General features: G+C 37.8%; 1 pseudogene; it reads left to right on the forward strand.

The window, feature by feature from the left end:
* The first annotated feature begins 9,594 nt into the window (after positions 1 to 9,594).
* On the forward strand, positions 9,595 to 10,946 carry LOC135232502 (olfactory receptor 4F3/4F16/4F29-like; annotated as a pseudogene).
* The last annotated feature ends 837 nt before the right edge of the window (positions 10,947 to 11,783 follow it).

Consider the following 11,783-nt stretch of genomic DNA (forward strand, 5'->3'; position numbering starts at 1 on the left):
AAGCACCTATGCTCATCCAAAGACTTCATCAAATGAGCAAAAAGACTACCTACTGACTGGAAAAAGTTTTCAGCTATGACATCTCCGACCAGTGCCTAATCTCTAAAATTTACATGATTCTGCTAAAACTCAACCACATAATGACAAATAACCCAATTAAAAAATGGGCAAAGGATATGAACAGGCACTTCAGTAAAGAATACATTCACTCAGCTAACAGATACATGAGGAAATGCTCTCGATCCTTAGCCGTTAGAGGAAGGCAAATCAAAACTACAGTGAGATTCCTTCTCGCTCCAACAAGGCTGGCATTAATCTGAAAAACACAAAATAATAAATGTTGGAGAGGTTGTGGAGAGATTGGAACACTTATACACTGCTGGTGGCAATACAAAATGATACAACTGCTTTGGAAATCAATTTGGCACTTCCTTAAAAACTAGAAATAGAATTACCATATGATCCAGCAATCCTACTCCTTGGAATATATCCTAGAGACATAAGATCCTTTACACGAACAGATATATGCACACCCATGTTCATGGCAGCACTGTTTACAATAGCAAAAAGTTGGAAGCAACCAAGGTGCCCATGAATGGATGAATGGATAAATAAACTATGGTGTATTCAAACAATGGAATGCTACACATAGATAAAGAACAGTGTTGAATCCATGAAACATATCATAACATGGAGAAATCTGGAGGACATTATGCTGAGTGAAATCAATCAATTGCAAAAGGACAAATATTGTATAAGACCACTATTACAAGAACTGGAGAAACAGTTTAAGCAGAGAAGAAAATACTCTTTGATGGTTACGAGAGCAGTGAGGGCAGGAAGGAGGGAGGGGATATTTGCTAATTAGATAGTATATGAGTTTTATTTTAGGTGAAGGGAAAGACAATATGCAATAAAGGAGAGGTCAACATAAATGGACTAAACCAATAACAAGGAAGTTTTCTTAAAAAATTGAACGCTTCAAAGGCCAGTATAGCAGGGGTGGGGGTTTGAGAACCATGGTTTCAGGGGACTTCTAAGTCAACTGACATAATAAAACCTATTAAGAAGACATTCTGCACCCCACTATGGAGAGTGGCATCAGCGGTCTTAAATGCTAACAAGTGGCCATCTAATATGCATCAATGGGTCTCAACCTACCTGGAATAAGGAAGAATCAAGAACATCAAAGGCACAAAATAATTATGAACCTAAGAGACAAAAGAGACTACATCAGCCTGAGACCAGAAGAGCTAGATGGTACCTAGCCACAACCGATGACTGTCCTGACAGGGAACTCAACAGAGAAACCCTGAGGGAGCAAGAGAGCAGTGGGATGCAGACCTCAAAATCATGTAAAAAGACCAGACTTAATGGTCAGTCTGGGACTGGAGGAACCCCGGAGGCCATGGACCCCAGACTTTCTGTTACCCCGGGGCAGGAATCATTCCCAAAGCCAACTCCTTGGACAGGGATTGGACTGGAATAGGGGATGGAAAATGAGACTGGTGAAGAACAAGCTTCTTGGATTAAGTAGACACATGAGACTATCTTGGCATCACCTGTCTGGAGAGGAGATGAGAGGGCAGAGGTGTCCAGAAGCTACCCAAATGTACATGAGGAGAGAGAGGGGAGGGAAGTCCTGTGCTATCTCATCAGAGGGAGAGCAATTAGGAGTGTATAGCAAGGTGTATGTAAATTTTTGTATGAGAGACTGACCTGATTTGTAAACTTTCGCTTAAAGCACAATTAAAAAAAAAAAAAAAAAGATGAGGACTGAGAATTGATGGTTGGATTTCTATATGGAGGTCATGGGGGACCTTGAAAATCAAGTTTTAGTGGGTTTCCTGGGAATAAATCTTAATCGGAGCAGGTTTTAGAGAAAACAGGAGAGGAATAGGAGAAAGAATAGAGCCAACTTTTTCAGGGGAGTTTGCTGCAAAGGACATCTGGGAAATGGAACAGTAACCAGAAAGGGAAGTTGGGTTAAGAGATTTTAATAAGTAGGAACACAGCCCACGAGGGTTGATAATAGAGAGGAAAATGGATGACATTGAACAGGGAGGGGAAAATGCTGGAATGATATTTGAGCATACAAGAAAGAAGGTTGTAATGCACAAGGGGAGGGTTTGGTTTTAGATTTCTTTGTTGCCTTTGTCTTAGAGGAGAAGAGAAAAGATTTCTGCTTTCTTAAACTAGAATTATGTATCCATTCTCAAAAATAATGTGCAGATTATTTTCTTTGTTGTTGTTGTGTTTGACTGATACTTCAGTTTGCCTCATAGAACGTGTTGGGCAATATTGTGCTTTTTTTCTGTCCTTTTGACACAATTTGTAGAAAGACTATGTAACCTTTAAAGAGGTATGGTGCAGAGAAGATTAAGAAAGAATTTTTTAGTCCTGAGTTCAAAGATGAAAGCATGCTTTATTAGCTATATAATTTGGTTAAATAAATGTTTGAAATAATGTGGTGATAACAATATTTACTCTGTAACGCTGTTCTGAGGATTGAATACAACCATGAAGAAGACAGATTTCCAAAATCACTTATTTTCATATTTTAAAATACTCAGACTTTTTAAATGAAAACTCATAAAATTCTACCTTCAAATTTCTTTTTCATACTTTTCCACATCTTTCACATTCTTAAGATGAGTATTTACTATTGAAATTATCATAAAATAATCAAAAATGAAAAATTTACATTAAATTTACTGTGTGATGCATCTGCAGTCACCATAAAATAAAGACTGAAAATAGTTCTAGAGAAAGGCAAAAGGCCTCTTCTTCTAAGAAAATTACAGGCCTCTCATTAACTCTCATTAACAGCTTCTCCACTTGGCTACCCTGGGAATGCCAAAACCACTTTAGATGGCAATTCCCCAGGCTAGGTAATCTTACTCTGACAATCCCAGATCTCTGCAGCATCATTTGGTCACTATTGTCTGGTGCTATAATTAGCTTCTGCTCTTGTTGCGGCATTGTTTTATATACCTATTTGCATGTATCTTTCATCATCCTTCATAGGATCCAGTTGATTATTTGGGGATCATACTCAATCTTTAATGGTGCTGTTCTCTTAGTTCCCTTTGCAAAACAGGTAGGTGAGAGGAATAAAAATAGTAAAAAAAATAAAAAGAAAGAGCCACATTTTCTCTATTCTAAGGTAGAAGTGGTTTTGATGATGTGAGCTCTGCTCTGTTACAGCAGTCTCTTAGCTGGTCCTCCTTTCTTCCTTGTTATTTCCTTCCAATTATTTGTCACACTGACAGATGAATCCTCTTCCTGAGCTCTGGCCTCATTAATTCCTTGCTCCTAAGTCTTCATTTGCTCCCCTTTATTTGTTAACGATGCTCAGTCATCTTAGAGCCTAAGGTCAGGCACAACTAACCTCAACCTTCTTTCTCATCTTACTTTCCACTCTGAAACAATTTCTATTCTCCAGACAATCTGCCCTCTTCACCATTATCCCAGTATACCCTGAACTTGCCTGTCATTTCTCATGTTCTACCATTTGTTTGACACGGTGCCACAATCTCTATCTTTATGTATCGTAATATTTACTGTTGGCTAAAACTCTCTTCAAATGCCACCTTTTCTGCATTATCTTCCCTGATCACCAGACCTGCAGTTATCTGCACCCACTTAAAGTAAAAAAAATTTTTTTTTTACCCACTTAAAAAAAAAAAATCAATGACACTCCTAGACATATATTGTACTATACCTGTTAGCTATTTACCTAGTTCGCGAGTTTTGTCTAAGTACCTAAGAGAGTAGACACTCAGTAAATAAATTTTAAATTAATAAAATAATTAAATGGAAAGGCAAGGTGGAATGGGAAAAAATAGAACTAGGAGTACCTTGGACTTGAGTTGCCATCTGCATCCATAACTGATTAACTGATGTGCATAATAAAGTATCTTTGTTTTTTTCCACTTGTCCAATGTTAGCAATAGCTGTGGCTAAAGAATGCTAAGTGGGTCTTGAAAATTGTAGTTTGGGATCAAAAGTCTTATTTTCTGAGAGGCTGGTATTTGTGGGCTTGCCTTCCCTTCCTTGGCAAGTTTATATAGATATTTATCTGGATGGGCACACACTTTGGAAATTCCACATAGCACCCTCTCCCTCCCTATGCAGATACAAATAACCATTGTTATCTGTGGTTGTCAGGAAAGGCTTCAAAATAGTTTGTGTGAGACTTGTCTTTGGCTTTCGCTGTAGGGAGAATGATGGTTGGGGAAATGGCACAATCTGACAAATTGTCAGAGGATAAGCTTCTCACAATGCAGGTCCTGGTCAGTGTCTCCACTTAGGAACAAATTATTCTTAAGGAAGCTTTTCAAACTACTGGATGCCAGCATATATATGAAAGCTTGTGCTGAAACGAGGTCCAGTTTATTACCTCAGAGAAATGAATTCAGAATTTGAGGTTTTTTTAATTATTAATTTAGAACTTGAATATGTAGCTAGTTCCCACTATGTAATAGATTTCACTGTGTTAGTTTTATATGTCATATCACCTAGTTCTTACCATACCCTTCAAGGGAGGTATTATTATCTTCTTTTTCAAATGAGGAAACTGGGTTCAGAGTGGCTAAGTAACTTTTCCATGCCTATGTAGCAAATGAGTGATGGATCCTGGATTAGAAAATGGGCCTGGCTGACTTCAGAGCCCAAGCTATTTATAGCTCTATTGTTATATAAGAAAGGCAATCCATGAAATTTTGTGTTTTTACGGTTTTTCATGAAGAGAGAGGTGGAAATTTCCAAATGGTTTCTGGATTTTCAAAGGTGAACATTCAGCCACTTGATCAGTCCACTCCAAAGAAGACCAATTTTTGGAAGCTGATTCAGTATGACCCTCAGTAGCAGCAGCTGACTGGACAGAGAATTCTTCTGGGATAGCAGAACACACAGAAACATACTATGAGGAGGATTCCGTGTGCCTGTAGTGTGTTGTTCAGTATACATCATTCTCCTGTTTACTATATGCTAACTGGTTGCTGTCAAGTAGATTATGACTCATGGCAACACCATGTGTGTCAGAATACTCTGTGTTCCATAGGGTTTTCAATGGCTGATTGTTTTGAAGTAGATTGCCAGGGCTTTCTTTTGAGGTGCCTCTGGGTGGACTCAAACCTCCTACTTTTTGGTTAGCAGCCAACCGTGTTAACCATTTGCATCATCCAAGGACTCCTAGGAAATGTTAGGTTCCTTAAATCATGTTGTGTTAGTTGCTGTTGAGAGGATTTCAACCCATGGTGACCCCATGTGTGCAGAGTAGAACTGTTCCGTAGGGTTTCTCAAGGCGATGACCTTTCAAAAGCAGATCATCAGGCCTGTCATCCAAGCCACCAACCTTTCTACTATCCTTAAATCATAGTAACTGTTATAATTTATGTCATAATTTACATTTGTATCATTGTGCATATCTCTTCTTTTTCCTTTCCTTCCAATTCCTCTTTTCACCTTCTTTCTACTTTTTTTTTCCTGCTTCTCAGATTATGTATTGCCAAAGCATCACGAAACACTTGAGTGTTGGATATAGGTTTGCAGGTGGATGTTTCTTTCTGATATCCTATTTTTATATTTTTTGTAAGGAGCCATGGTGACATGATGGTTAAGGACTTGGCTGCTAACTGAAAGGTAGGCAGTTGGACCCTCCAGTGGCTCCCTGGGAAAAAAGACATGGTGATCTGCTTCCACAAAGATTATAGCCTAGGAAACCCTATAGGAAGTTCTACTCTGTCATATAGGGTTTCTATGAGTTAGGATTAGACTTGATGGCACATAGCAACAACAACGTAGGTTATATAGAAATTCATTTTCAAGCTCACTCTGAAGAAAAGTCGCAATCAATTTTTTTTATAACATATAAGATAAAGATTATCTTTAGCTGCCTTCTGAATAGTGACTATTACTTATGCTTACTATTAAATTTTGAAATGGTAAGTATTCTTCTCTGCATGAGAAATCTAACGGAAAAGGTTATAGTGTGAGGAGGTGTTATTGCACCATCTCTCATTGAAGAAATATTTACGAATTTTCCTATCTAGTTATGAGTTTTGGGTGATATACAAATGAAATTTTTAAAGCTTTATAGTTAATGGCAAAAGACTCTTCAGATTACAAATCGAGGTGTTCTCTACTTTCTATATAATTGCCATTCATATTTAAAGGAACAGATCACATTCTGTCTTCTTTCTTTCTAGCAACCCTGGCTCCTTTCTTTAAACTTCTATTATACTTTTCTCACACATTCAACAAATAATTTCTCTACTGTTCATATGACATATTGTATGTTGCCTTATATTGCAGCTACTATGTGTGCAATTTGTGTCTTTCCAAATGGTTTCTTGAGTTTGTGACATACGGACATTAGAAAAACAAACCCTGACCATTATGGACTGGAAATGTCAAGGAATTTATTATTGGAAAATCGAGAGTTTTTCCTAACTTTTAAGAAAAGCAAAATTTAGAGAGGTAGGAAGAATGGTGTGATAACGAATATTCCTTAAAAAAAATTTACTGTTGCTGTGTCCATTCAAATGAGCATCAAAATAAGGAGAATGAGCACACTACATGTGGCAGCAATGATTATGCATGCAGTTTACTCTTAACACTTAATTGCTTGCTGTTGTATATAGTATTTAATTATTTTTGGCATGTACGATAATTTAGTGCAAATAATAATTTGTGTACATCCTTTTGATTTATGTTAGCTTTAATCTAGAAAATCACATTTTAAATTTTGATTTTTTTTTTTGTTCTTCTTTCATAGGTTATTTTCTACAGGGTCTGTAATTTGTGGATCAGGAACCCAGACACCTAGGTTTTGGTCCCCAATTCTGACGCTAGTGTGAATACTGGCAATTCCGCTTACATTTTTGGGTCTAAAATTTTTCATCTGAATAATGGTCAACCTGGACTGGGTCATCTCTTTGATCTAAGTAGCTGAATGATATCACTAGGTACTTGTCTTAGCCGTCTAGTGCTGCTATAACAGATATACCACAAGTGGATGGTTTAAACAAAGAAAAGTTTATTCTCTCACAGTCCAGTAGGCTAAAAGTCTGAATTCAGTGCGCCAGCTCCAGGGGGGAAGCCTTTCTCTCTCTGTCGGCTCTGAGGGAAGGTCACTGAGATGCATCAGCCTTCCCTTGGCCCTGGAGCATCTCAGCAGAGGAACCTCAGGTCCAAAGGACCCGCTCTGCTCCTGGCGCTACTTTCTTGGTGATACGAGGTCCCCATGTCTCCCTGCTCGCTTCTCTCTTTTATATCTCAAAAGAGATTGGCTTAAGACACTATCTAATCTTGTAGACCTTATCAATGTAACTGCCACTAATCCATCTTATTATATCATAGTGATGGGATTTACAACACAAAGGGAAGTCACATCAGATTATAAAATGGTAGACAATCATACAATAATACAAGGGAATCATGACACAGCCAAGTTGACAGATAGTTTGGGGGACACCATTCAATTCATGACAGTACTGATGATTTTCCATGCAAAAGTCTTGATTTTTGTCCCTATAAGTTGTTGATTTTGCTGAGTTTCCTGGCCCTCTCACCAGTGCTTCAGTCATCTACCCATGCATTTTCATCCCATTAGTTGTTTTCTATTTTGTCTGCTCTTTACACAGTGAGCAGTATATATGGTTTCCTGTACTTCAGGCCAGGCACACAGATTTCTGAGAACTGAAGGGCTTGAGGCTATAGAAAGTATGTATCTTGGGACCATGGACAGTAGGCTTAGAAGGTGATAGCAAAATCATTTAGTTTCATTAAGCATGGAGAGATTAAGCTCAGTGGTGGTGATTTAGATTCGGGTCAGGGCACCATGAAGGCTTCTGGGAATTGTGGGGCATAGAGATGTGCAACGATGGAGGAGCCCATCAGTTAGGCAAGGCTTTTTGTGAGAAGAAGATCCTTTAGATTTCTAGAGCTGTGTCTGCAAAAAGATATGGATGCCAGTAAACTTATTCTTCTGCATCCCAGAAACTTCTAAAGGAATAGACCTTCAGAATCTGTTTTCAGGACTCATCTTCTACTGGAAATTAATTAGGGTGGGTATATGGGCACAAAGAAAGGGAACCCTCTTTACTGTCTCCATAGCTTCTTCCCCCAACCCAAAGATGTTTTCAAAACTTAAAAAGCACTAACCCTGTAGTGTCAGCTTTAGTTGGATATGCTCAAAAACAAAGATAAAGCTCTGGTTCCCTCATATAATGTTACTTATTGAAGGTGATAACCTTCTTTTCATTTCATAGTTGGATAAAAACTTAAAAATACAATGATCTTGGAGATATGACATATTTGCACGGATTTCAGACACAGTAAGCATGATGACATAAAATATCAGAGCAGGTTGATATTGAAGGAAGGCGCTAAAATTAAGGGAAGCACTAAATAAAAGGATAGGGAATACTACTGAGCAGAAAAAGGGAACATATAGGTGGGGCACTGATAAAGACAAACTTAACATTTCAGGGTTTCCAAGTGCTGGCCGTAAACACCTCACTGTGTGTGAACAAGTAAAAGTGTGCAGATGTATTTCACATTCTTTGTGGCTATAGACTTAGGCATATGTCTTAGGAGAAACTAGTGACATCCCAAATATTTGTACATTCCTTAGACTTGGATCAAAGTCTTACAGGGTCAGATGTAGGCTCCAAAGGTAACTTTATTGAGTGTTGTAAGACTGTGTGCGATTTTTACCAAACTTTTAAGAAATGGGAAGACAGAAATGCAGTGAACCTGATCAAACACGAAGAAAAAGAGTGATCATTCTATCTCTGATAAAGCGCACATACTCTCCTCTCTGCTGCAACTCTTACCTGGCTCTGATATTTCATATTCCCCACTTTTATTTATCTTAATCTCTATATACATCTTAACGTTTCATTTGTTTCTCCTTAATTTAGTCCCATCTCATGTTTCAGACAATCCTTACTTCCATGGGTAACCCATCAATTAATCACAATTAGTATTTCCCCTCAACCGTACCTTCTGAGTATAAATTCTGTGGGGTGGATTATATGGAAGTGAGCATAAAATGGAGGCTTAAGTCAGGTCAGATATGATATAAAAAGCTGCTTAATTTCCCTTTGGGGGCAATTACCAAAGCGATAAACCAAACCCCTTGTCATTGGGTCCATTCCGACTCACAGGATAGAGTAGAACTACCCCGTAGAGTTTCCAAGGAGTGCCTGATGGATTTGAACTGCTGAACTTTTTGGTTAGCAGCTGTAGCAATTAATCACTATGTCACCAGGGTTTCCTGAGGGCAATTTAATAAATTTATTCCCATCTATATTTTTATGCAAAGAACACAGTGTTATACTTTTTTTTTTTTTTGCCAGCCATGCCCCCTCCTCATGAGTTATTTTTGTAAGTAAGCTATGCTAATAATATTCACTACTCTTTTTGCAAATAAGGTTATATTCTTGCTGGTATATTTTATTTCTTGCTGCAGGAACCTCTGAAGCTTTTGTTCTTGCCTAATTCTCTAATATTATTTGATGCTATGAGAGATTTTGCTGATAGTTCTAATTATCATGTGTACTCTTGACTTGTGCTTATGTCAGAATTGTCACTATCATCATTATCATCATTACTGAGCAAGTGTGAAGAATTGGATGACCGTGTAATTCTCATTTAGAATGTGAACGCTGCAACATAAATGATTAAGGTCACTCTCATCCCTAACAATCAAAATTTCCTCCTCATTTTCTTAATTCTCATAATTTCAGTGGCAGCCCCATTGGATGGATCAATGGATGGAGGGAATCACTCTGTGGTGTCTGAGTTTGTGTTTCTGGGGCTCACCAATTCATGGGACATCCAGCTTTTCCTCCTGGTGTTCTCCTCTGGGCTCTATGTGGCAAGCATGGCTGGAAACATCCTCATTGTGTTTTCTGTGACCACTGATCCTCACTTACATTCCCCTATGTACTTCCTATTGGCCAGTCTCTCCTTCATTGACCTGGGGACCTGTTCCACTACTTCCCCCAAGATGATTTATGACCTTTTCAGAAAGTGCAAAGTCATCTCCTTTGGAGGCTGCATTACTCAGGTCTTCTTCATCCATGTCATTGGTGGTGTGGAGATGGTGCTGCTCATAGCCATGGCTTTTGATAGATATGTGGCCATATGTAAACCTCTTCACCACCTCACCATCACGAGCCCATGGATATGCATTCTGTTTCTGGCTGCTGCCTGGGCCCTTGGTATTACTCACTGTTCCAACTGGCATTTATAATTAATTTACCCTTTTGTGACCCTAATGTATTGGACAGTTTTTACTGCAACCTACCCAGGCTCCTCCGACTGGCCTGCAGAGATACCTATGGACTGCAGTTCATGGTCACTGTCAACAGTGGGTTCCTTTGTGTTGGATCTTTATTAATACTTGTTACCTCCTACATCTTCATTCTTTTCACTGTTTGGAAACATTCCTCAGGTGGTTTGTCCAAGGCCCTCTCCACTCTGTCAGTGCATATTACTGTGGTCTTTTTTTTCTTTGGTCCAACCATGTTTGTCTATACATGGCCACATCTCAATTCACAGATGGACGAATATCTTGCTCTCTCTGATGCAGTTATCACTCCTTTTCTAAATCCAGTCATCTACACATTCAGAAATAAAGAGATGAAGACAGCAATGAAGAGAGTTTTCAGACCACTAGTGATTTTTAGAAAGATTTCATAGATAATATTATAAGGTAATTATCCCAAGCATTATTGACCTCAAGTTCTTATATCTGACATTTTAGATTAGCTGTTTTAATGCATAAACAACAAAATGGAGTATTACCACAGTCATTAAGAATGTTCTTCTTCCTGATGAAGAAGGAAGGATTTAGACAAAATGTTAATTCAAAACTTATGTTAACTCAGCTGGGGTTGCACAAATAAGTACTAATTTTAGTCAGTTCTCTCTAGCTGGTTTCTTTGCTTCCTTTTTTTCTCAAGGTAATCAGTTTATTATTGTGTTTTAAATTACCCATATATTTCTTCATAATCTGGTTCTATATGTAAACAAGATGCTAATTATTCACCTGCCACCATTTATCTATATTTTTGCCATTAATGGTATTTATTTTTTTTTTAGTATATCTCATTCAAACTCTTCAGCCTATTAAAAGCCATCAGCTTTCTCTTTATGATTTGGAAGGCATAGTTATTTTGTCTCTCAGGAAATTTTTTCTGTTCAGATTGTTCTTCAAATAGTTAAAACAATCTGATTTCAGATGATACAAGCTTGAAATTTTACTATTCATCCAAAGGAGTGTTATCGTCTCCTGTTTCTTTGTGTTCTGTTCCCTACCACTTGTCTCACTGCTTTTTCTTAGATATCTTCCCTCATTATCACTCGATGTTTTTCATAGTTGTTGATGTAACCCCTTTTGGGAAGAACTTTGAAAAGCCTAAATTAATGACAGCCACTGGTTTCCTTTTGTTCACATACATATGTATATAAATGAACTAGAAATTATTATTCCTTTCATTCAGCTGTACCCTCTAATGATATTTTGTTTACTATGTATCTGGCATTGTGGTATTTCCTTGAAAAACACCTAAAATTTCCAAAATTTATGGCTGGGAAGAATTATAGTTGGAGAGATAAATGAATCAAACATTTGTAATACAAATGAAAATCATATATGAGATTATCAGTCCAGGCCAAAATGTTATAAGCCCATTACAGCCTATATTTCCCATTATAATTATATCTAAACACTCTGAAAAGAAATGATAAAACAACTATCTAACTAT

This window comes from Loxodonta africana, chromosome 10 (assembly GCF_030014295.1).
Source record: "Loxodonta africana isolate mLoxAfr1 chromosome 10, mLoxAfr1.hap2, whole genome shotgun sequence".
In the NCBI taxonomy this organism is placed as follows: Eukaryota; Metazoa; Chordata; class Mammalia; order Proboscidea; family Elephantidae; genus Loxodonta; species Loxodonta africana.